This window comes from Pseudophryne corroboree, chromosome 11, assembly GCF_028390025.1.
Source record: "Pseudophryne corroboree isolate aPseCor3 chromosome 11, aPseCor3.hap2, whole genome shotgun sequence".
Taxonomy (NCBI): Eukaryota; Metazoa; Chordata; class Amphibia; order Anura; family Myobatrachidae; genus Pseudophryne; species Pseudophryne corroboree.
In genome coordinates this window covers 259,122,239-259,146,786 of record NC_086454.1, presented here as the reverse complement: position 1 = coordinate 259,146,786, position 24,548 = coordinate 259,122,239, and the positions used below count along the sequence as shown (strand labels likewise).

Here is a 24,548-nt window from a genome sequence, read left to right as displayed (position 1 = left end):
GATGCTGCTGTCGTTCTTCTGACCACCGGCATCCTAAGTGCCGTGATCCATTTCCCAACACGCTGCAGGGTGTAGAGGGGGGGAGGGGGTGGCGGGGGGTGATTGCTGAAGTTTTGCCTAGGTTGCTGAGAAACATTGCACCGGCCCTGGTGGTAGACATGCCCCCACAGAGGAATGGCCATGCCCTCAGCATGCTGTGGTCACACCCCATCCAGTGGGGGCACGGGGCCCCAGGAAGTTGTTGTTCCGGGGCCCAGGATTTCTCTTGGCAGCCCTGATAATGATCCCTATAGCTAGCTACATGCATTTTAAATAAGGTTTCTTGTGGCGACTTACTGTATATGGAACCTCTTGTAAAACACAATACACAAACAAATCCTGCAAACTATCAGTGTCTTTTCTTCAACAAGTAGATCTTACTAACTTTGAGGCTCATTCACATTTGGTTGTCAATCATTTTTATGGCGCGCCTCTCAGATGTAGCAGTACACACCCGCGCTGATAGGTCTTACTTTCACAGTTTCTCAGAAATGCTTTTACAAAAGTAGGCAAGTATAACTTATATGTCCAGCCAGAAGGAAGTTGGCAGTCAGACATATCTGACTCAGAAAACAAACAATAAAGGGAAAAATAGTTTCATTTCCCTAATAATCAGTGTGGTGACTGGTGATAAAAACAGCAGATCATTTTGGAAGTTATCATAACATGAATTGTATTATATAAGGCAGATATGTTATTGCTGGTAGTACCTGTGCCCTCTGATCAATGATCAATGTCACTGGTAATAGCAAGGATTGATGTAGGAAAAATGTTTATTACTAAAAGAAAGCATTTTTTCCATTAGTAAATAAATAAATAAATAAATACATATTTATTCCTAATATTCTATACTTAGGGGGGTATCCAATTACCCGCAGTTAATGTCCATGGGTAATTGTATCACCAGGGACTATTCTATTAGCCCCACGTTCCTCCCCAGATACCTCAGACACCTGGAGCATAATCCGCGATACGGAGCCTGCAGGAGCCGCAGTAACTCATGGGATCAGGGATTTATCCCCGATCCCATGTTTTTTTGCGCGATCGCAGGTCCATTTTCGGCCGATCAAAATGGACCCTAATTGGATACCGCGATAATGACCATCGGTCATTAATTGCGATATCCGGTTGTTTCGATCCACAAAAAAACGAATCGCACCTAATTGGATACCCCCCTTATATTTCTATTTATTTATGTTTCTGTGTTTTACTTGTTTTTGATTTAACAAACTTGCATTGGCTGTATACTCAGGGAAGTGAGAATCGCTTAGCTGCTCCTGCTATTTAAAAAAAATGTAATTAAATAAATCAGCTCTAACAAAAAAAATCCCTATGACCTAGATTTGTGGTGATAGAAAAAAGGTCTATATGACAAATACTCCGATATGTCTTTGAAATGGCTTCGCCCGCTATCAATAAACAGCAGTGTGCTGCATAAGTGCTTGAGGAGGTATGGCGGTGGCAAAGGTGGGCTGTGCAGGGGTCATGGTGGCACGATCACGTCATTGTGGCTCCGCCCCCAGCTATACAGTACAGAGACATTGTATAGCAGGAGGCAGGGCAACAATAACATGATTAAGTGGATTACCGTGGGAGGGGGTGGGAGTGGCTGGATGGGGGTGCGGGAGAGCCAGGAGCACCACCCAACTTTTGGGAGCCTCCCGGCTGTTCGGGAGAGTAGGCAAGTATGCTTTAACTGCAGTCTCACACGACACATCCATTCTTTCTTAAAAATGAAACAAGAACATTGTATACTGTACACATTTAAGTTGGTAATTTGACATTAGCTTGCCTCAATGTGCTTCTGTTGATATTTCTATAAAAAAAATAATAATCATAAAAGCTGTAGATTATGCATAACAAACCCATGGGTATAAAACTATAAATAAGTATGATAACATACAAATAAGCGTAAATTAACGTGTGGTAGAACAGACAAAAGTGGAAATTCTGCACATTAAAAGTGGGGTGGTGGGGCAACACCCTCAGATCAGACTGTACCCCCAAAATCAGTTGGGAGATGTATGAGATTATAATAATACACTGTCATGTGCATTGGCAACGGACATCGGGAGCCAGTGCAATAAACACAGAGAAGGTATCTATCACTGCGCACACTAGGAGCTACAAAAAACAACTGTGTATATGTCACCCAAGTTAGAAATTAAGCAATTTTTAGAAATAAATAACACAGTCAAATAATTCATGCTCACTGTCACCAAAGTTCATGTATACAATACGTCAGAATCGAAAATCTCACATATTCTTCTTAGCATCCTGTACAGCAGGCATTCTCAACCACGGTACTCAAGGCACACTAACAGTGCAGGTTTTAGTGATATCCAGGCTGCAGCACAGATGGTTAAATCAAAATAACTGAGCTACTAATTAAGTCACCTGTGCTGAAGCCTGGATATCACTAAAACCTGCACTGTTGGTGTGCCTTGAGGACCGTGGTTGGGAAAGCCTGCTGTACAGGGACTCTCCCATCTGACATATTGTATACATGAACTTTGGTGATAGTGAGTGCAAATTATTCGACTGTGTTATTTTTAAAAAACGGGAGCCAATGGTTGGCAATGACAATGGTCCTGGCTCAATGGAAATGTTTTTGGCATTCGGTGCCGAGATTGCGAAGGTTGGCAACCATTGCATGCAGTGGCGGTTCTTGCCACGGGCAAGCGGTACTTTTGCCCGGGGCGCCGCCTTCCGGAGGGCGCCGGCGCCATCCGTAGGGCGCCGCACCAGGGCAAGATCCGCCACTGTGCCCCCCGCAGTGCCCTGCTGTGCCCCCCCCGCTTTGAAGGGAACCAGACGCGTAGCCTCTAGTTTCCCTTCATTGAGAGGACCTTAGTTGTGCGGTGCGCGATGATGTCATCGCGCACCGCACAGCAAAGGTCCTCTCCATGAAGGGAAACTAGACGCTACTGTCTAGTTTCCCTTCGTGTAGAGGACCTTTGCTGTGCGATGTGCGATGACGTCATCGCGCACCGCACAGCATAGTGGCACAGACACTAGGGGTCATAATTGACCTCTAGTGTCTATGCTGTTCTATGGGAGAGACGTAATAACGTCTCTCCCATAGATCGAAGAGAAGAGAGAGGGGAGAAGAGCGGTGCCGCCGACGGAGGGGGTCTGGATCAGGAACGGGGATGGTAAATATTCTTTTTATTTATTTATTTATTTTCTTGCAGCGTCGTGACCACGCCCCCAATTGAAGCCACGCCCCCATATTTTGCCCGGGGCGCCACAACTCTTAGAACCGGCCCTGATTGCATGGCTCTCTCCGATGCTCATCCGATGGTGCCATACTTCAATGCAGTGGCGGACACCCAGGAGCAGTGTCCTCAGCACAGCAACTTTGCGCATGTTACAGATGGTAACCATCTACATGCAACCATTCCACGGCAATCTTGCAATGGCCATACCTAGGGGCGGTATTTAATCCTTTTTCACCCCTTCCACACTCGTTCTGTTTCTGCTGACTGGCGTGGTATCATTATTTCAGCTCATTACTCCTGGGGTAGCGAGATGCCCTAATCCTTTATGTAACTAAATCTGATTACTATATGCGCAATATGCGGGGATCACTTTAGAAAGGAGATTGGGCATGATATATCATTTGAATACCGCCCCTAATGTGCATTCCGCAATTACTGGGATTAGTTAAAAACTGCAACGGTCCAGAACTCGGAATGTCGGACCGACTATCTGAAACTAACTCTAAAATTCTGGAGCTTGTAGTGCTCGTCGCCATCTGGGGGGTGTCCTGTCTGGGGGGGAGGGTGCCTGTGACAGCTGTCACTGGGGAGTTGGGGAGGGAGAGATTAAAGCCGGACCATAGGGGGAGGCTGTAATCTCTCCCTCCCTGAATCCCTGTGGGACAGCTGTCAGAGACACCACCCCCTCCCCTGGATGGGACCTAGGGTTGCCACCTCATCATCGATTCCTGGAGACTCCCCCCCCCCCCCCCAATTCCAACCCCTCCCCCGACACCAAGCAATGTTCATGTAAATAAAATGATGTACTATATTTATAAAATAGTAAATATGTATTTTATTAGAAATACACCAAATTTTTTAAAAAATACCTTCATATAGACAAAGAGTCAAGAACAGTTTGGTACGCACCATTTTTTAAATTTGTATTCTACTTCTTAAAGCTTTATTTATAATTTGAACGCACAGACTTTAATATGTCTGGCTTTGAACAAACAAATGCTGTCTGTCTGCCGCGCTCAGCGACACTGTGCACTACTAGTGCCACACTAGCCTAGGTGAGTACATTTAAATAATCTACTTAGATCATACTTACCTACTTTTGAAAAGGCATTTTTAGGCTAGTGCGAAACTAGTAGTGCACAGTGTTGCTCAGCGCGGCAGACAGACAGACAGCGTTTGTTTGTTCAAAGCCAGACATATTAACGTCTGTGTGTTCAAATGATAAATATAGCTTTAAGAAGTAGAATACAAATTTTAAAAAAGGTGCGTACCAAACTGCTCTGGACTTTCTGTCTATATGAAAGTTGTTTTTTTCAAAATTTGGTGTATTTCTAATAAAATATATATGTACTAATTTATAAATATGGTACATCATATTATTTACATGAACATTGCTTGGTGTCGGGGAGGGGGTGTTTGGGATTGGGGATTGCGGATCTCCAGGAATCGATGATGCATGATGTGGCAACCCTATGGGACCCCGGATGAACATGGACGAGCACTACAAGGCATACTTGCCTACCTGACCCTCTCCATGAGGGAGAAAATGCTCTGTTCCTGGACTTTCCTGGTAATGTATGATTGCCATCACCTGTGGTGAAACACCTTTCTTATCACTTAACTAGCTCACCACAGGTGATGGCAATCATACATTACCAGGAAAGTCCAGGAACAGAGCATTTTCTCCCTCATGGAGAGGGTCAGGTAGGCAAGTATGCTACAAGCTCTAGAATGGCAGAGTTTGTTGCAGATAGTCGGACTCCAGACCGTTCCAGTTTTTCACAATCCCCCTACTATTTCTGGTGACGGTAATTACTGTATCTATTAATGTTGTGGTGTGCTAAACAAACCACAACATTTTATTGATGTAAATAATTGTTAGCAGCAATGCAGCATTGGCTTAGGAGTAACTGACCCGCCTGTGGTCACTGTTTATGTGTTCACATATAAGACACTGTGGCTTTAATACACAGAATAACGTGTTAGGGGAATTTTGCAGGCAGTGCAGTGGGTGTGTTTACTTTCAGTAGTCTCTGTGCCTCTGTGTCTCTCTCAGGATCTCAGCTGTCGTGTCTATCCGCTCTGCCTTCTGCTAGGTGCTACTGCTGCTAGCTAGTAGTAATGTAGGACACAATTGCACAGCTATTTCAATTAATGAGCAGAGAAATTATTATCCCTATATTAGTCACAAGAGGATCGGAGTCCCTTTGCTGCATCTGCTGCTTGGAAGGAACACCCTTGACAGTAAGTAATTGCATTATGCTTCAGTAAAGCAGGATTTAATAATATCCTCTCTTTACAGCCATAAGCTACTTCCACTTTCTACACTTCAATCAGTTACAGTTAATTGTACAGCTTAGCAGGTAAAACCACAGCATTTAGCTCCTGTGTATGTGGCGTTAGTGTCTTACGTTTTATATATTTATGTTCTGGAAATACAATGGTTCATGGCTCGAACATTCGGTCAGTGACCATTTCTCTAGAAAATATATTGTGCATATGTAAGATATTATTAGGTTAGCTAAATTCTTAACCCCTTACAGTGTGTATTTTTTTTTCTGAACGTTTGTATATGATATATATTTAACTGCTGACCCAATGCTTCGTTTTAGGTGGAGGAAAGTACATTTATATTTCTCGGACAATTTTGTTCATGTTTTTAATGATTTGAGGGGTCTCTGGCTGTATTCCCTGGACGTACTGATTAAACATGTCCAAATTACATGATTTTAGCTGTTTTTATCAATTTTAGAGAAATCCAGATCTGAAACCGAAACTGAAACTAAAGCACACATGGGTCTGCTACATTTATATGTGTGTATATATATATATATATATATATATATATATATAATATGGTTATTAAAACCAGGGACTTAATCCAATTATGTGCAAAGGTTGCGAGTTGCCATTGCCGCAGTGTTTCAACTCTGGCAACGGCACCTGAACACGCACCCCTCACGGCCTGATTTCTGCCCGAATCTGCTAATAATTGCTTTCAGCCCTATGGGGCAGCGAGCACTTTTGTGCAAGTTCAGGCTGCCATAAAGTGTGACTGCTGCCGTGATGACACGCCGGTGCCCCCCCATGCGCGCGCCGAAGGCGCGCGCGCTCCTGGAAAAGTGGGCGTGGCCTCTTGAAAAGTGGGCGTGGTCTCGTCCCCCAGCAGTGCCAGCTACACATGACATGCCCTCCAGCAGTGCCAGCTACACGTGCTAGTGTTCACTTTTTAGGGCAGGTTGCTGATCACAGGGAGGGCACATTTTTAAGTTAGGTGGGCAAAATGATGTACATACTGTAATGCTTGTTGTTCCCATTTCCACACGCTAAAGTATGGGCAGTGCGAGCCGAAGGCGCGCAGCAAAAATTTAGGGGAGTTACTTCGTGGGGAAGGTGCGTAGCCACATTATAGTGGCAATTCACATTACACCACACAGTAGTGCAGCTAATACACATTGCACCAGGTAGAACCTCCTATAAGAGCACGTTAGACACATTGCGCCAGGTAGAGCACTGAGACACACTGCCCAGCCACAGACGCCTAGCGGGAACACTACATGATATGCCCCCCAGCAGTGCCAGCTACACATGACATGCCCCCCAGCAGTGCCAGCTACACGTGACATGCCCCCCAGCAGTGCCAGCTACATAAATGGCCACACAGTTCCAGATGGATAAATGCCCCCACAGCGCAGATATGCCCCCACAGTGCCACATACATTAATGCCCTCACAGTGCAAGATATGCCCCCACAGTGCAAGATATGCCCCCACAGTGCAAGAAATGCCCCCACAGTGCAAGAAATGCCCCCACAGTGCAAGAAATGCCCCCACGGTGCCAGATACATAAATGCCCCCACGGTGCCTGATACATAAATGCCCCCACGGTGCCTGATACATAAATGCCCCCACGGTGCCTGATACATAAATGCCCCCACGGTGCCAGATACATAAATGTCCCCACGGTGCCTGATACATAAATGCCCCCACGGTGCCTGATACATAAATGCCCCCACGGTGCCTGATACATAAATGCCCCCACGGTGCCAGATACATAAATGTCCCCACGGTGCCTGATACATAAATGCCCCCACGGTGCATGATACATAAATGCCCCCACGGTGCATGATACATAAATGCCCCCACGGTGCCTGATACATAAATGCCCCCACGGTGCCTGATACATAAATGCCCCCACGGTGCCTGATACATAAATGCCCCCACAGAGCCAGATAAATGCCCCCACAGTGCCAGATATGCCCCCACAGTGCCAGATATGCCCCCACAGTGCCAGATATGCCCCCACAGTGCCAGATAAATGCCCCCACAGAGCCAGATAAATGCCCCCACAGAGCCAGATAAATGTCCCCACAGTGCCAGATATGCCCCCACAGTGCCAGATAAATGCCCCCACAGTGCCAGATAAATGCCCCCACAGTGCCAGATATGCCCCCACAGTGCCAGATATGCCCCCACAGTGCCAGATATGCCCCCACGGTGCCAGATATGCCCCCACGGTGCCAGAAATGCCCCCACGGTGCCAGATAAATGCCCCCACAGTGCCAGATAAATGCCCCCACAGAGCCAGATAAATGCCCCCACAGAGCCAGATAAATGTCCCCACAGTGCCAGATATGCCCCCACAGTGCCAGATAAATGCCCCCACAGTGCCAGATAAATGCCCCCACAGTGCCAGATATGCCCCCACAGTGCCAGATATGCCCCCACAGTGCCAGATATGCCCCCACGGTGCCAGATATGCCCCCACGGTGCCAGAAATGCCCCCACGGTGCCAGATAAATGCCCCCACAGTGCCAGATAAATGCCCCCACAGAGCCAGATAAATGCCCCCACAGAGCCAGATAAATGCCCCCACAGAGCCAGATATGCCCCCACAGTGCCAGATATGCCCCCACAGTGCCAGATATGCCCCCACAGTGCCAGATATGCCCCCACAGTGCCTGATATGTCCCCACAGTGCCTGATATGCCCCCACAGTGCCTGATATGCCCCCACAGTGCCAGAAATGCCCCCACAGTGCCAGAAATGCCCCCACAGTGCCAGATAAATGCCCCCACAGAGCCAGATAAATGCCCCCACAGAGCCAGATAAATGCCCCCACAGAGCCAGATAAATGCCCCTACAGTGCCAGAAATGCCCCCACAGTGCCAGATAAATGCCCCCACAGAGCCAGATAAATGCCCCCACAGAGCCAGATAAATGCCCCCACAGAGCCAGATAAATGCCCCTACAGTGCCAGAAATGCCCCCACAGTGCCAGAAATGCCCCCACAGTGCCAGATAAATGCCCCCACAGTGCCAGATAAATGCCCCCACAGTGCCAGATAAATGCCCCCACAGTGCCAGAAATGCCCCCACAGTGCCAGATATGTCCCCACAGTGCCTGATATGCCCCCACAGGGCCAGATATGTCCCCACAGTGCCTGATATGCCCCCACAGTGCCAAATATGCCCCCACAGAGCCAGATATGCAATGCCCCCACAGTGCCAGAAATGCCCCCACAGTGCCAGAAATGCCCCCCACAGAGCCAGAAATGCCCCTACAGTGCCAGAAATGCCCCCACATAACCAAAAATGCCCCGTGTGCCAGAAATGCCCCCACAGTGCGGATCTCCCCCCCCCCCCCCCAAAAAAAAAAATACCTGCGGCGCTGGGGAGGAGTACTGCTGTCCGCCTGTGTGGGAGCGCTGGCGGGCGGGCGGGAGGCCGGGCGAGTGAGCCTGAGCCTGAGCCTGGGTCCGGGCTGGCGGGCGGCCACTTGTGCAGGCGGGCTATGCGCGGCGCCGGCGTCTGACGTTAGATACCGGCGCCGCGCAGCGCGCATACACAGCGCGACCGCCAAATGCTGCAGCAGCACACACACAGGGCCGGCTCCAGCATCGAATATGGCGGCGCCAGCGCGTGGCGCCCATTAAGGGTGGCGCCCTGCGCGGCCGCTCTATTCGAACATGCCTAGAGCCGGCCCTGCCACCAGTATACGTTGTCTGCCTGAAAAACACTCCATATCTGTGCTCAGTGTGCTGCATATATCTGTGCTCACACTGCTTAATTGTGGGGACTGGGGAGCAGCTGTATTATATAGGAGGAGTACAGTGCAGAGTTTTGCTGACCAGTGACCACCAGTATATATAGCAGTACGGTATGGAAGGCCACTGCTCTACCTACCTCTGTGTCGTCAAGTATACTATCCATCCATACCTGTGGTGCATTTCAGTTGTTATAGTAGTAGGCCATTGCTATTGATACTGGCATATAATTCCACACATTAAAAAATGGAGAACAAAAATGTGGAGGGTAAAATAGGGAAAGATCACGATCCACTTCCACCTCGTGCTGAAGCTGCTGCCACTAGTCATGGCCGAGACGATGAAATGCCATCAACGTCGTCTGCCAAGGCCAATGCCCAATGTCATAGTAGAGAGCATGTAAAATCCCCCCCAAAAAAAGTTCAGTAAAATGACCCAAAAATCAAAATTAAAAGCGTCTGAGGAGAAGCGTAAACTTGCCAATATGCCATTTACGACACGGAGTGGCAAGGAACGGCTGAGGCCCTGGCCTATGTTCATGGCTAGTGGTTCAGCTTCACATGAGGATGGAAGCACTCATCCTCTCGCTAGAAAACTGCAGTGCCACTCCTAGATGGGCCAGGTGTTTGTGTCGGCCACTTGTGTCGCTTAGCTTAGTCACACAGCGACCTTGGTGCGCCTCTTTTTTTCTTTGCATCATGTGCTGTTTGGGGACTATTTTTTTGAAGTGCCATCCTGCCTGACACTACAGTGCCACTCCTAGATGGGCCAGGTGTTTGTGTCGGCCACTTAGGTCGCTTAGCTTAGTCACACAGCTACCTCATTGCGCCTCTTTTTTTCTTTGCATCTTGTGCTGTTTGGGGACTATTTTTCTCTGACGTCCTAGTGGATGCTGGGACTCCGTCAGGACCATGGGGAATAGCGGCTCCGCAGGAGACAGGGCACAAAATTTAAAAGTTTGACCACTAGGTGGTGTGTACTGGCTCCTCCCCCTATGACCCTCCTCCAAGCCTCAGTTAGGTTTTTGTGCCCGTCCGAGCAGGGTGCAATCTAGGTGGCTCTCCTAAAGAGCTGCTTAGAAAAAGTTTGTTAGGTTTTTTATTTTCAGTGAGTCCTGCTGGCAACAGGCTCACTGCAACGAGGGACTTAGGGGAGAAGAAGTGAACTCACCTGCGTGCAGGATGGATTTGCTTCTTAGGCTACTGGACACTAGCTGCAGAGGGACGATCACAGGTACAGCCTGGATGGGTCACCGGAGCCGCGCCGCCGACCCCCTTGCAGATGCCGAATAGAGAAGAGGTCCAGAAACCGGCGGCAGAAGACGTCTCAGTCTTCATGAGGTAGCGCACAGCACTGCAGCTGTGCGCCATTGCTCTCCGCACACTTCACACCAGCGGTCACTGAGGGTGCAGGGCGCTGGGGGGGGCGCCCTGGGCAGCAATGTAATATACCTATTCTGGCTAAAACATATCACATATAGCCCCTGGGGCTATATGGATGTATTTAACCCCTGCCAGGTTCCAAAAAAACCGGGAGAAGAAGCCCGCCGAAAAGGGGGCGGGGCCTATTCTCCTCAGCACACAGCGCCATTTTCCTGCCCAGCTCCGCTGCGAGGAAGGCTCCCAGGACTCTCTCCTGCACTGCACTACAGAAACAGGGTAAAAACAGAGAGGGGGGGCACTTATTGGCGATATTTATAATATTTGAGCTGCTATAAAGGGAACACACTTATTAAGGTTGTCCCTATATATATTTATAGCGCTTGGGTGTGTGCTGGCAAACTCTCCCTCTGTCTCCCCAAAGGGCTAGTGGGGTCCTGTCTTCTATCAGAGCATTCCCTGTGTGTCTGCTGTGTGTCGGTACGTGTGTGTCGACATGTATGAGGACGATGTTGGCGTGGAGGCGGAGCAATTGCCTGTAATGGTGATGTCACCCCCTAGGGAGTCGACACCAGAATGGATGGCTTTGTTTATGGAATTACGGGATAGTGTCAGCACGCTACAAAAGTCGGTTGACGACATGAGACGGCCGGCAAACCAGTTAGTACCTGTCCAGGCGTCTCAGACACCGTCAGGGGCTGTAAAACGCCCTTTACCTCAGTCGGTCGACACAGACCCAGACACTGACACTGAATCCAGTGTCGACGGTGAAGAAACAAACGTATTTTCCAGTAGGGCCACACGTTATATGATCACGGCAATGAAGGAGGCTTTGCATATCTCTGATACTGCAAGTACCACAAAAAGGGGTATTATGTGGGGTCTGAAAAAACTACCTGTAGTTTTTCCTGAATCAGAGGAATTGAATGACGTGTGTGATGAAGCGTGGGTTACCCCTGATAAAAAACTGCTAATTTCAAAGAAGTTATTGGCATTATACCCTTTCCCGCCAGAGGTTAGGGCGCGCTGGGAAACACCCCCTAGGGTGGACAAGGCGCTCACACGTTTATCCAAACAAGTGGCGTTACCGTCTCCTGATACGGCCGCCCTCAAGGATCCAGCTGATAGGAGGCTGGAAAATACTCTAAAAAGTATATACACACATACTGGTGTTATACTGCGACCAGCAATCGCCTCAGCCTGGATGTGCAGTGCTGGGGTGGCTTGGTCGGATTCCCTGACTGAAAATATTGATACCCTGGATAGGGACAGTATTTTATTGACTATAGAGCAATTAAAGGATGCGTTCCTTTATATGCGAGATGCACAGAGAGATATCTGCACTCTGGCATCAAGAGTAAGTGCGATGTCCATATCTGCCAGAAGAAGTCTATGGACACGACAGTGGTCAGGCGATGCGGATTCCAAACGGCATATGGAAGTATTGCCGTATAAAGGAGAGGAATTAGTTGGGGTCGGTCTATCGGATTTGGTAGCCACGGCAACAGCCGGGAAGTCCACCTTTTTACCTCAAGTCCCCTCCCAACAGAAAAAGCCGCAGTCTTTTCAGCCGCAGTCCTTTCGTTCCTATAAGAACAAGCGAGCAAAAGGACATTCATATTTGCCCCGAGGCAAAGGAAAGGGTAAGAGACTGCACCAAGCAGCCCCTTCCCAGGAGCAGAAGTCCTCCCCGGCTTCTGCAAAGGCCTCAGCATGACGCTGGGACCTTACAAGCGGACTCAGGGGCGGTGGGGGGTCGCCTCAAGAATTTCAGCGCACAGTGGGCTCACTCGCAGGTGGACCCCTGGATCCTGCAGGTAGTATCTCAGGGTTACAGGTTGGAATTCGAGAAGTCTCCCCCTCGCCGGTTCCTAAAGTCTGCTTTGCCAACGTCTCCCTCCGACAGGGCGACGGTATTGGAAGCCATTCACAAGCTGTATTCTCAGCAGGTGATAGTCAAGGTACCCCTTCTACAACAGGGAAAGGGGTATTACTCCACGCTATTTGTGGTACCGAAGCCTGACGGCTCGGTAAGACCTATTCTAAATCTGAAATCTCTGAACCTGTACATACAAAAATTCAAGTTCAAGATGGAGTCACTCAGAGCAGTGATAGCGAATCTGGAAGAGGGGGATTTTATGGTGTCCTTGGACATCAAGGATGCTTACCTTCATGTCCCAATTTGCCCTTCACACCAAGGGTACCTCAGGTTCGTGGTACAAAACTGTCATTATCAGTTTCAGACGCTGCCGTTTGGATTGTCCACGGCACCCGGGGTCTTTACCAAGGTAATGGCCGAAATGATGATCCTTCTTCGAAGAGAAGGCGTATTAATTATCCCTTACTTGGACGATCTCCTGATAAGGGCAAGATCCAGAGAACAGCTGGAGGTCGGAGTAGCACTAACTCAAGTAGTGCTCCAACAGCACGGGTGGATTCTGAATTTTCCAAAATCCCAACTGATCCCGACGACACGTCTGCTGTTCCTAGGGATGATTCTGGACACTGTTCAGAAAAAGGTATTTCTTCCGGAGGAGAAAGCCAGGGAGTTATCCGAACTAGTCAGGAACCTCCTAAAACCAGGGACAGTGTCTGTGCATCAATGCACAAGAGTCCTGGGAAAAATGGTGGCTTCTTACGAAGCGATTCCATTCGGCAGATTCCATGCACGAATTTTTCAGTGGGATCTGCTAGACAAATGGTCCGGATCGCATCTGCAGATGCATCAGCGGATAAAATTGTCGACAAGGACAAGGGTCTCTCTGCTATGGTGGTTGCAGAGTACTCATCTGTTAGAGGGCCGCAGATTCGGCATACAGAACTGGGTCCTAGTGACCACGGATGCCAGCCTGAGAGGCTGGGGAGCGGTCACACGAGGAAGAAACTTCCAGGGCGTGTGGTCAAGCCTGGAAACGTCTCTTCACATAAATATACTGGAGCTAAGAGCAATCTACAATGCTCTAAGCCTGGCAAAACCTCTGCTTCAGGGTCAGCCGGTGTTGATCCAGTCGGACAACATCACGGCAGTCGCCCACGTAAACAGACAGGGCGGCACAAGAAGCAGGAGGGCAATGGCAGAAGCTGCAAGGATTCTTCGCTGGGCGGAAAATCATGTGATAGCACTGTCAGCAGTGTTCATTCCGGGAGTGGACAACTGGGAAGCAGACTTCCTCAGCAGACACGATCTTCACCCGGGAGAGTGGGGACTTCATCCAGAAGTCTTCCACATGATTGTGGTCCATTGGGAAAGACCAATGGTGGACATGATGGCGTCCCGCCTCAACAAAAAACTGGACAGGTATTGCGCCAGGTCAAGAGACCCTCAGGCAATAGCTGTGGACGCTCTGGTAACACCATGGGTGTACCAGTCAGTGTATGTGTTCCCTCCTCTGCCTCTCATACCCAAGGTACTGAGAATTATACGGTAAAGGGGAGTAAGAACGATACTCGTGGCTCCGGACTGGCCAAGAAGGACTTGGTACCCGGAACTTCAGGAGATGCTCACGGAAGATCCGTGGCCTCTACCTCTAAGAAGGGACCTGCTTCAGCAGGGACCGTGTCTATTCCAAGACTTACCGCGGCTGCATTTGACGGCATGACGGTTGAACGCCGGATCCTAAGGGAAAAAGGCATTCCGGAAGAGGTCATCCCTACCCTGGTCAAAGCCAGGAAGGAGGTGACTGCACAACATTATCACCGCATTTGGAGAAAATATGTTGCATGGTGTGAGGCCAGGAAGGCCCCGACAGAGGAATTTCAACTGGGTCGATTCCTACATTTCCTGCAAACAGGATTATCTATGGGCCTCAAATTAGGGTCCATTAAGGTTCAAATTTCGGCCCTGTCGATATTCTTCCAGAAAGAATTGGCTTCAGTTCCTGAAGTTCAGACTTTTGTAAAAGGAGTACTACATATACAGCCCCCGGTTGTGCCCCCAGTGGCACCGTGGGATCTCAATGTAGTTTTGGATTTTCTCAAATCCCATTGGTTTGAGCCACTCAAATCGGTAGATTTGAAATATCTTACATGGAAAGTAACCATGCTACTGGCTCTGGCTTCAGCCAGGAGAGTGTCAGAATTGGCAGCTTTATCATATAAAAGCCCATATCTGATTTTCCATTCGGACAGGGCAGAATTGAGGACGCGTCCTCATTTTCTGCCTAAGGTGGTATCAGCGTTTCACCTGAACCAGCCTATTGTGGTGCCTGCGGCTACTAGCGATTTGGAGGATTCCAAGTTGCTGGACGTTGTCAGAGCATTGAAAATATATATTTCAAGGACGGCTGGAGTCAGAAAATCTGACTCGCTGTTTATACTATATGCACCCAACAAGCTGGGTGCTCCTGCTTCTAAGCAGACGATTGCTCGTTGGATTTGTAGCACAATTCAACTGGCACATTCTGTGGCAGGCTTGCCACAGCCTAAATCTGTCAAGGCCCACTCCACAAGGAAGGTGGGCTCATCTTGGGCGGCTGCCCGAGGGGTCTCGGCATTTTACAACTCTGCCGAGCAGCTACGTGGTCAGGGGAGAACACGTTTGTAAAATTCTACAAATTTGATACCCTGGCTAAGGAGGACCTGGAGTTCTCTCATTCGGTGCTGCAGAGTCATCCGCACTCTCCCGCCCGTTTGGGAGCTTTGGTATAATCCCCATGGTCCTGACGGAGTCCCAGCATCCACTAGGACGTCAGAGAAAATAAGATTTTACTTACCGATAAATCTATTTCTCGTAGTCCGTAGTGGATGCTGGGCGCCCATCCCAAGTGCGGATTGTCTGCAATACTTGTACATAGTTATTGTTACAAAAAAATCGGGTTGTTTATTGTTGTGAGCCATCTTTTCAGAGGCTCCTACGTTATCATACTGTTAACTGGGTTCAGATCACAAGTTGTACGGTGTGATTGGTGTGGCTGGTTTGAGTCTTACCCGGGATTCAAAATCCTTCCTTATTGTGTACGCTCGTCCGGGCACAGTATCCTAACTGAGGCTTGGAGGAGGGTCATAGGGGGAGGAGCCAGTACACACCACCTAGTGGTCAAACTTTTAAATTTTGTGCCCTGTCTCCTGCGGAGCCGCTATTCCCCATGGTCCTGACGGAGTCCCAGCATCCACTACGGACTACGAGAAATAGATTTATCGGTAAGTAAAATCTTATTTTTTGAAGTGCCATCCTGCCTGACACTGCAGTGCCACTCCTAGATGGGCCAGGTGTTTGTGTCGGCCACTTGTGTCGCTTAGCTTAGCCATCCAGCGACCTCGGTGCAAATTTTAGGACTAAAAATAATATTGTGAGGTGTGAGGTGTTCAGAATAGCCTGAAAATGAGTGGAAATTATGGTTATTGAGGTTAATAACACTATGGGATCAAAATGACCCCCAAATTCTATGATTTAAGCTGGTTTTGAGGGTTTTTTGTAAAAAAACACCCGAATCCAAAACACACCCGAATCCGACAAAAAATTTTCAGGGAGGTTTTGCCAAAACGCGTCCGAATCCAAAACACGGCCGCGGAACCAAATCCAAAACACAAAACCCGAAAAATTTCCGATGCACATCACTAATTATATTATGCTGTGCTGTACAGAGACTATTGGTCATCCATATACAGTAAGTCTGTTCCCCAATGGAGCCTAAGGGGGTCATTCCAAGTTGATCGCTCGCTAGCAACTTTTTGCAGCGCTGCGATCAGGTTAAAACTCAGCAAAACTGCGCATGCGCGTCGTACGGGTACAAAGAGGATCGTGCTGGGCAATGGATTTAATGAAGAATCCATTCGCACAGCCGATCGCAAGGTGAGTGACAGAAAGAGGGCTCTTGTGGGTGCCAACTGACCGTTTTCTGGGAGTGTTTGGAAAAATGCAGGCGTGTCCAAGCGTTTGCAGTGCGGGCGTCTGACGTCAATGCCGGGACCAAAAAGTCTGAAGTAATCGCAGAGGCTGAGTAAGTCCAGCGCTACTCAGAAACTGCAACAAACTTTTTTGTGCCGTCGGCTGCAAAAGCGTTCGTACACTTGCAAAGCGAAAATATACTCCCCCATAGGCAGCGACTATCTGATTGCAGCACAGCAAAAAGTTGCTAGCGAGCAATCAACTCGGAATGACCCCCTAAGTCACTTACATATACACTGGGCATGGTTGTCTACTCTCCCAGAAGTTGTGGGAGGCTCCTGATTTTTCGGGTACTGTAGTTCCCCACTCCACCAGGGGAAGTAGACGTATCTTCCGCATCCTACATGCTTCCTAGTGAAGCGGGCAGGATGGGGAGATTATCACTGGAATTGCAGCAAGGTAAGGAGGGGGTGGTACTCAATGACACAAATCGCTGCCTTTTTCTGTGTTTGGGGCAGGGCCTAATGAAAGGAGAGTCCAGCTCCGCCCCCCAAAGTGTGCAGTAGCGTCTCCTCTCCGGTCTTCTCCTGTAGCAGAGACAGCAAAAGTTGGCAAGAAAAACACTGAGCACATTTTAGGCAGAAGCCAGTTAACCTACCAGTATATTTTTTGGATTGTTGAAGTTAAGCCACATAACCTGGTCAGGAATTGAACTCATGACTACAAGATTGTGGTTTTCTTCTGAGTACTTCTGTTTCTTCCCATAGTCCAAAATGATATTGTTACCGTAGGTTTATTGCAGAGACGTAACTAACGGTGATGATACCCAGGACAAGTAAAAAAATGCAGCCCCTTGCAAACTGTTCTTAGAAGCTCTTACATTTTTATTCAAATAAATACACATCTGAAACACAAATTAAGGAAGGCGAACACAAGGCGAAACATTGTTGCTTAATAGAAATTTTGTGAGCAGGAGTCTAGTGGGGATGCGGTCAAGATCCCCCGGCCGTAACCCCGGCGGTTGAAATCCCGACGCCGGAATCCCGACGTATTCTCCCTCCGTGGATGTCCACGACACCCACAGAGGGTGAATAAATGAGTGTGCTGAGCGTAGCGAGACACCGTGCCCACAAGGGGCTGCGTTCCGCTCGCCACCCCTGTCGGAATTGTGTGGTCGGGATTCCGGCGTCGGGATTTCGCCGGGATCCCGTCCAGCGGTATTTAGCACTGATCCCGTCTAGTGAAGGTGTGGCAAGTGGACAGTGGATTATGGAAGTGGACGGGAGAAAAAATAATAGTGGGGATGGGGAGACAATGGGAGACCAACACAGAAAGGGGAGACACAGAGAAGCTCACAGGGGGACAGAGAGACAGGTACACATCACATACAGGTTGGTTACAGAAAGACTAATACAAAGGTGGTCACAGACAGATATGGAGAGAAGAGACTAGAGACTCAGACAGAGGTTGGGACAAACGGGGGGGAGGGGATGTAGTGATATATATTAATCTGTTACATAGTAAGGGTGTAGATCTAGGGCCTGGTTAAGGGCACAGAGTGATGGTACAGAGATGGGGCCCGTTTACAGAGCACTGTGAGGGTGACGTGCAGAACTGGGGCTCAGTTACAGAACACAGTGTGAGGTTGCAGAGCAGAACTAGATTCCGGTTACAGAGCACAGAATAAGGGTGCAGAGCTGGGGCCTGGTTACAGAACACAAAGTGAGGGTGAAATGCAGAGCATGCACAGCTGGGGTCCAGTTACAGAGGGGTGTGGTATGGAAGGTCGACAGTAACTAGGTCGACCACTATTGGTCGACAGTAACTAGGTCGACAGGGTGTCTAGGTCGACGTTCTAGTTCGACAGGTTAAAAGGTCGACATGAGTTTTTTTATGGGTTTTCTCTGACGTCCTAGTGGATGCTGGGAACTCCGAAAGGACCATGGGGAATAGCGGCTCCGCAGGAGACTGGGCACAACTAAAGAAAGCTTTTAGGTCACCTGGTGTGCACTGGCTCCTCCCACTATGACCCTCCTCCAAGCCTCAGTTAGATTTTGTGCCCGGCCGAGGTTGGATGCACACTAGGGGCTCTCCTGAGCTTCTAGAAAGAAAGTATATATTTAGGTTTTTTATTTTACAGTGAGACCTGCTGGCAACAGGCTCACTGCAGCGAGGGACTAAGGGGAGAAGAAGCGAACCTACCTGCTTGCAGCTAGCTTGGGCTTCTTAGGCTACTGGACACCATTAGCTCCAGAGGGACCGACCGCATGGAACTGGCCTTGGTGTTCGGTCCCGGAGCCGCGCCGCCGTCCCCCTTACAGAGCCAGAAGTAAGAAGAGGTCCGGAAAATCGGCGGCAGAAGACATCAGTCTTCACCAAGGTAGCGCACAGCACTGCAGCTGTGCGCCATTGCTCCTCATACACACTTCACACTCCGGTCACTGAGGGTGCAGGGCGCTAGGGGGGAGCGCCCTGAGCAGCAATAAAAAGACCTTGGCTGGCAAAAATACCACAATATATAGCCCCAGAGGCTATATATGTGATAATTACCCCTGCCAGAATCCAGAAAAAAGCGGGAGAATAGCTCCGCCCCTTTTTCGCAGACTATCTCCTTCAGCACACTGGCGCCATTTCTCCCTCACAGCTCCGCTGGAAGGAAGCTCCCTGGCTCTCCCCTGCAGTCTACACTACAGAAAAGGGTAAAAAAGAGAGGGGGGGCACTAAATTTAGGCGCAGTATATATAACAGCAGCTATAGGGGACATAATTCAGTTAGTCCCTGCATTATATAGCGCTCTGGTGTGTGCTGGCATACTCTCACTCTGTCTCCCCAAAGGGCTTTTGTGGGTCCTGTCCTCTGTTAGAGCATTCCCTGTGTGTGTGCGGTGTGTCGGTACGGCTGTGTCGACATGTTTGATGAGGATAATGATGTGGAGGCGGAGCAGATGCATATAGAAGGGATGTCACCCCCTGCGGGGCAGACACCTGAGTGGATGGACTTATGGAAGGAATTGCGTGCACGCGTCGACTCCTTACACAAAAAAATTTGACGACATGCCAAATGCGGGACAGCCGGCTTCTCAGCTCGTGCCTGTCCAGGTGTCTCAAAGGCCTTCGGGGGCTCTAAAACGCCCGCTACCTCAGATGGCAGACGCGGATGTCGACACGGATACTGACACCAGTGTCCACAACGATGAGTCTAGTCTAATGTCCACTAAGGCCATTCGTTGCATGATTGAAGCAATGAAAGAGGTGTTACAAATTTCTGATATAAACCCAGGTACCACTAAAAAGGGTATTATGTTTGGGGAGAAAAAACTACCCGTAGTCTTTCCCCCATCAGAAGAATTAAATGAAGTGTGTGAAGAAGCGTGGGCTTTCCCTGATAAAAGATTGGTAATCTCTAAGAAGTTACTAATGGCGTTCCCTTTCCCGCCAGAGGATAGGTCACGTTGGGAGACACCACCTAGGGTGGATAAAGCGCTCACACGTTTGTCTAAAAAGGTGGCACTACCGTCTCCGGATACGGCCGCCCTCAAGGAACCTGCTGATAGAAAGCAGGAGGCTATCCTGAAGTCTGTATATACACACTCAGGCATTATACTTAGACCTGCTATTGCGTCAGCATGGATGTGCAGTGCTGCCGCTGCGTGGTCAGATTCCCTGTCAGAAAATATTGACACCCTAGACAGGGACACTATTCTGCTAACCATAGAGCATATAAAAGACTCAGTCTTATACATGAGAGATGCACAGAGGGAGATCTGCCGGCTGGCATCTAAAATAAGTGCACGGTCCATTTCTGCTAGAAGAGGCTTATGGACTCGCCAGTGGACAGGGGATGCAGATTCAAAAAGGCACATGGAAGTTTTGCCTTATAAGGGTGAGGAGTTATTCGGGGGTGGTCTCTCGGACCTAGTTTCCACAGCAACTGCTGGGAAGTCAGCATTTTTACCCCATGTTCCCTCACAGCCTAAAAAGGCGCCGTTTTATCAGGTACAGTCCTTTCGGACTCAGAACAACAGGCGTGGAAAAGGCGGGTCCTTTCTGTCCAGAGGCAGAGGTAGGGGAAAAAGGCTGCAACAAACAGCAGGTTCCCAGGAGCAAAAGTCCTCCCCCGCTTCTTCCAAGTCCGCCGCATGACGGTGGGGCTCCACAGGCGGAGCCAGGTACGGTGGGGGGCCGTCTCAAAAATTTCAGCGATCAGTGGGCTCGCTCACAGGTGGATCCCTGGATCCTGCAAATAGTATCTCAAGAGTACAAACTGGAATTCGAGGCGTCTCCACCCCACCGGTTCCTAAAATCTGCCTTGCCGACAACTCCCTCAGGCAGGGAGGCTGTGCTAGAGGCAATTCACAAGCTGTATTCCCAGCAGGTGATAGTCAAGGTGCCCCTACTTCAACAAGGACGGGGTTACTATTCCACACTGTTTGTGGTACCGAAACCGGACGGTTCGGTGAGACCCATTTTAAATTTGAAATCCTTGAACACATACATAAAAAAAATTCAAGTTCAAGATGGAATCGCTCAGGGCGGTTATTGCAAGCCTGGACGAGGGGGATTACATGGTATCCCTGGACATCAAGGATGCTTACCTGCATGTCCCCATTTACTATCCTCACCAGGAGTACCTCAGATTTGTGGTACAGGATTGCCATTACCAATTCCAGACGCTGCCGTTTGGACTCTCCACGGCACCGAGGGTGTTTACCAAAGTAATGGCGGAAATGATGATACTCCTTCGAAGAAAGGGAGTTTTAATTATCCCGTACTTGGACGATCTCCTAATAAAGGCGAGGTCCAAGGAGCAGTTGTTGGTGGGAGTAGCACTATCTCAGTAGGTGCTACACCAGCACGGTTGGATTCTGAATATTCCAAAATCACAGCTGGTTCCGACGACACGTCTACTGTTCCTGGGTATGATCCTGGACACAGTCCAGAAAAAAGTGTTTCTCCCGGAGGAGAAAGCCAAGGAGCTGTCATCTCTAGTCAGAGACCTCCTGAAACCGAAACAGGTATCGGTGCATCACTGCACGCGGGTCCTGGGAAAGATGGTGGCTTCTTACGAAGCAATTCCTTTCGGCAGGTTCCATGCCAGAATCTTTCAGTGGGACCTGTTGGACCAGTGGTCCGGATCGCATCTTCAGATGCATCGCCTGATAACCCTGTCTCCAAGAACCAGGGTGTCTCTACTGTGGTGGCTGCAGAGTGCTCATCGTCTAGAGGGCCGCAGATTCGGCATACAGGACTGGGTCCTGGTGACCACGGATGCCAGCCTTCGGGGCTGGGGGGCAGTCACACAGGGAAGAAACTTCCAAGGACTATGGTCGAGTCAGGAGACTTCCCTACACATAAATATTCTGGAACTAAGGGCCATTTACAACGCCCTAAGTCAGGCAAGGCCTCTGCTTCAAAACCAGCCGGTACTGATCCAGTCAGACAACATCACGGCAGTCGCCCATGTAAATCGACAGGGCGGCACAAGAAGCAGGATGGCAATGGCAGAAGCCACAAGGATTCTCCGATGGGCGGAAAATCACGTACTAGCACTGTCAGCAGTGTTCATTCCGGGAGTGGACAACTGGGAAGCAGACTTTCTCAGCAGGCACGACCTCCACCCGGGAGAGTGGGGACTTCATCCAGAAGTCTTCACGCTGATTGTAAATCGATGAGAACGTCCACAAGTGGACATGATGGCGTCCCGCCTAAACAAAAAACTAGAGATATTGCGCCAGGTCAAGGGACCCTCAGGCGATAGCTGTGGACGCTCTGGTGACACCGTGGGTGTACCAGTCAGTTTGTGTTCCCTCCTCTGCCTCTCATACCAAGGGTACTGAGAATAATAAGAAAACGAGGAGTAAGAACAATACTCGTGGTTCCGGATTGGCCAAGACGAGCGTGGTACCCGGAACTTCAAGAGATTATCTCAGAGGACCCATGGCCTCTGCCGCTCAGACAGGACCTGCTGCAGCAGGGGCCCTGTCTGTTCCAAGACTTACCGCGGCTGCGTTTGACGGCATGGCGGTTGAACGCCGGATCCTGAAGGAAAAGGGCATTCCGGAGGAAGTCATTCCTACGCTGATTAAAGCCAGGAAAGATGTAACTGCAAAGCATTATCACCGCATATGGCGGAAATATGTTGCTTGGTGTGAGGCCAAAAAGGCCCCAACAGAGAAATTTCAACTAGGTCGATTTCTGCATTTCCTACAAGCAGGAGTGACTATGGGCCTGAAATTAGGCTCCATTAAGGTACAGATCTCGGCTCTGTCGATTTTCTTCCAGAAAGAACTGGCTTCATTGCCTGAAGTTCAGACGTTTGTGAAGGGAGTGCTGCATATTCAGCCCCCGTTTGTGCCTTCAGTGGCACCTTGGGATCTCAACGTGGTGTTGAGTTTCTTAAAATCACATTAGTTTGAGCCACTTAAAACCGTGGATCTAAAATATCTCACGTGGAAAGTGGTCATGTTATTGGCCTTGGCTTCGGCCAGGCGTGTGTCAGAATTGGCGGCTTTGTCTTGTAAAAGCCCTTATCTGATTTTCCATATGGATAGGGCAGAATTGAAGACTCGTCCTCAGTTTCTCCCTAAGGTGGTATCAGCTTTTCACTTGAACCAACCTATTGTGGTGCCTGCGGCTACTAGGGACTTGGAGGATTCCAAGTTGCTGGACGTAGTAAGGGCCTTGAAAAGTTATGTTTCCAGGACGGCTGGAGTCAGGAAAACGGACTCGCTATTTATCCTGTATGCACCCAACAAGCTGGGTGCTCCTGCTTCTAAGCAGACTATTGCTCGCTGGATTTGTAGCACAATTCAGCAGGCGCATTCTGCGGCTGGACTGCCGCATCCTAAATCAGTAAAAGCCCATTCCACAAGGAAGGTGGGCTCATCTTGGGCGGCTGCCCGAGGGGTCTTGGCTTTACAACTTTGCCGAGCTGCTACTTGGTCAGGGGCAAACACGTTTGCAAAATTCTACAGATTTGATACCCTGGCTGAGGAGGACCTTGAGTTCTCTCATTCGGTGCTGCAGAGTCATCCGCACTCTCCCGCCCGTTTGGGAGCTTTGGTATAATCCCCATGGTCCTTTCGGAGTTCCCAGCATCCACTAGGACGTCAGAGAAAATAAGATTTTACTCACCGGTAAATCTATTTCTCGTAGTCCGTAGTGGATGCTGGGCGCCCGTCCCAAGTGCGGATTGTCTGCAATACTTGTACATAGTTACTGTTAACTAAAGGGTTATTGTTGAGCCATCTGTTGAGAGGCTCAGTTGTTTTCATACTGTTAAACTGGGTATTGTATCACGAGTTATACAGTGTGATTGGTGTGGCTGGTAAGAGTCTTACCCGGGATTCAAAATCCTTCCTTATTATGTCAGCTCGTCCGGGCACAGTGTCCTAACTGAGGCTTGGAGGAGGGTCATAGTGGGAGGAGCCAGTGCACACCAGGTGACCTAAAAGCTTTCTTTAGTTGTGCCCAGTCTCCTGCGGAGCCGCTATTCCCCATGGTCCTTTCGGAGTTCCCAGCATCCACTACGGACTACGAGAAATAGATTTACCGGTGAGTAAAATCTTATTTTTTGGGTCGTTTTCTTCGTAGTGTGACCGGGAACCCCAATTAGTGCACCGTGTACCCTCGCATGGCTCGCTTCGCTCGCCATGCTTCGGGCAAGGTGCCTCGCTTCGTCCGGCACAGATTACCGTTCCAATCGTAGTCCACGTGGATCGTTAAGTATGAAAAGGTTCAGAAAAAGATAAAAATTGTGAAAAACTCATGTCGAACTTTTGACCTGTCGACCTAAAACATGTCGACCTAAAGACCCTGTCGACCTAGACACCCTGTCGACCAATAGTGGTCGACCTAGACATTGTCAACCTAGTTACTGTCGTCTTAGAGACCGGATCCCTTACAGAGTACAAGGTGAGAGTGAAGTACAATACAGACCTGGTGCCCTGTTACAAACCACAATGTGAGGAGGGTGTGGAGCTGGGGCCTGATTACAGAGAACAGAGCAAGGGTAGAGACCAGAGTTGGGGCCTGGTTA

General features: G+C 49.2%; 1 protein-coding gene across 2 annotated transcripts in view; it reads left to right on the top strand.

Moving 5' to 3' along the window:
- The first annotated feature begins 5,326 nt into the window (after window positions 1-5,326).
- The window catches only part of LOC134969417 (receptor-interacting serine/threonine-protein kinase 2-like), a 144,655-nt gene continuing 125,433 nt past the window's right edge, over window positions 5,327-24,548 (top strand). For both annotated transcript variants that reach the window (XM_063945360.1, XM_063945361.1), the window contains exon 1: window positions 5,327-5,504. The gene's annotated coding sequence lies outside the window, so the exon portion shown is untranslated. The remainder of the gene's footprint in view (window positions 5,505-24,548) is intronic.